Source organism: Octopus bimaculoides, chromosome 6, assembly GCF_001194135.2.
Source record: "Octopus bimaculoides isolate UCB-OBI-ISO-001 chromosome 6, ASM119413v2, whole genome shotgun sequence".
In the NCBI taxonomy this organism is placed as follows: Eukaryota; Metazoa; Mollusca; class Cephalopoda; order Octopoda; family Octopodidae; genus Octopus; species Octopus bimaculoides.
In genome coordinates, this window is record NC_068986.1 from 70993809 (window position 1) to 70996191 (window position 2383).

A 2383-nucleotide genomic window follows, 5' to 3' on the forward strand; every position below is an offset into this window, starting at 1 on the left:
ATATATATATGTACACATATATATACAGCGATGTAACTACACATGTACTGTTGGTGATTTATTTACCTTCTTTGGACTTCTACCTTTCTTCTTTCCGACGAAGAGCTATACTCAAAACGTCAAACTCTCTTTTCGTTGAGTGTCAAGCTAATAATTCCTTGTGCACGTCCTCTTGTTGTCCGTTAATTTTATTCATTTATTCGAATTGCCTATCTATCTATCTATCTATCTATCTATCTATCTATCTATCTATCTATCTATCTATCTATCTATCTATCTATCTATCTATCTATCTATCTTCAAGACAGTACCCCAGCTTGGCCGCAGTCTAATGACTGAAACAAGTAAAAGATGAAAGATAAAGATAAAAGTTATATGAATAAATTTATAAGATTAAATAAATTATCGAAAGTATTTATCTAAATATTTTCAACTGCGTTAATGGAGATTTTGTTTTTACCTTTGATAATATTAAAATATCATAATTAAACGTTTATCATTCCAGTTACAGCGTGTGCTGATCATTCGTAATGTGTTTATTAAGTGAACATACTGCTTAGTATATGGAGTTAAGCATGTAGTCTTTGGAGATAATTTCAGCTTTAGAATCTGAATATTACCGTTAAATGTCAAGGAGGCATTGAATAACTAATCTATATCTTACACGAATCAGTTATCTTATAAAATCTGTCTTCACCAATATTTAACCCCCTTAAATGTATTACGTTTTAAATACGCTTTCTCTGAAGGAGATTTGATACCGACTCGGTTAGATTAATGGGTTGCTAATCATATCCTTTTTTTTAAAAAAATATTTTGCTACGTGGCCGGCATAATGTTTAGTTTGTAAAGCTGTATATTTGTAGTTCAAGAGAAAAATAGATTGAGGGGGAATTACAGAGGGATGCAGAAGGATTGAGTGAATTGCAAAGTAAAGGAATATGAAATCGAGAAATAATGGGGTTGAGAGACGAGAGAGGAATAAAGAATTGGTTTAAGTGATTGTGTTTTAAATTGCTAACAGCTACATTAGCTGATGCTGTTATTGTAGCTGTAGAAGTTTGAGAAAGAAACTGTATCACATTAGTGGACAAACTTCACAACAGATCCAACCACTCAAATAATTTCCTTTCTTTTTTTAGTTTGAAGACCAGTGTGGTATTTCATAATATATTATCTTTTGACGATTAAGTTTTCATTTAACTTTCTAGCTTCAAATACTCTTTAGTAGTAGATATCAACGCTGAAGATGATGGTGAAGGGGATGAAGCATAGAGAACTGGTACAGTGAGGATTACTGCAACTACATCCACAAGGCTTAGTTGAGAATGATAAAGTGATCCAAGGAAACATGTTAGTACTTATAAATTAAATATAAGGATTTGTATTTGATAAAAAGAAATTTGGCTGCATTATAAGGACCTAGGGAGTGGGAGCTTAGAAATCGAATTGTATTGAATATGCGAATCGACTATATAAACAATCCCAATAGTGATATGTACTACAAGACCAATAAATACAACAATACATGAACAAGTGAAATTACAGACATAAAACAAGCTATGCACACGGAAACAGAGCAATACAAACCGTATGGAAAGCAAGTTATTAAAAGAAATATATATATAACAGAAATAGGATATCCTTCATAGCAAAATAGCAACTAAAAACTGTTCTTTGCCGAGTTAATCCTTGTAAAGATATAAAGAATTAGTAATCGTTAAGAGAAAGTAAAGAACCCGATACGAAAACGATAAAAAAAAAACATACATTCAAACTGAATACGAAAAAATCTACAGAAAATGAAGAAACAAGGAACTAAATGCTGAGACATAGCAACCACTCTCAGAGGTTGTTTTTTGAAAAATTAAGAAGTTGGATATTGTTGATTTCATTTGTGTTTCTTGCCGTGACGTACGTTCTTCTGGGATCTCAACTAAAAAGATGTCTTTATATTTTTTGAAAATATCCACACCCAAAGCGTAAGTTTGAAGGTATGGAAGAGTTGTAAATATTTGACTCCTAAGCTGTTGCAATATCTGGTGCTAATTGGAGACGGGAGTAATTTTGGCACTATTGTGGTGTCCACTTCGGAGACTGGTATAGCGTTCAGTTTCAGAAGTTTCTGATAGACCCTTTGGGAACTTACATACAAACATACATACATACATACATACATACATACATACATACATACATACATATATGACGTCATTTGGTGCTTGGAGTGCTTTTATATATAAAGTCTGTAGGGAGAAATGTTCTTCGAAGCAAAATCTTTCAACTAATGCCATTCACATTCGAGTGTGCAGGAATATGTTAAAAATAGACGTATGCATCATTATTTTGTTTCTCGTGCTTTGTTTGCTTGTACTGAATATAT

At 32.4% G+C, this 2383-nt stretch overlaps 1 protein-coding gene across 1 annotated transcript in view; it reads left to right on the forward strand.

The window, feature by feature from the left end:
- Positions 1 to 2383, forward strand: part of LOC106873347 (potassium voltage-gated channel protein Shaw) — a 41548-nt gene that overhangs the window by 1447 nt on the left and 37718 nt on the right. The gene's annotated exons all lie outside the window — the stretch shown is intronic.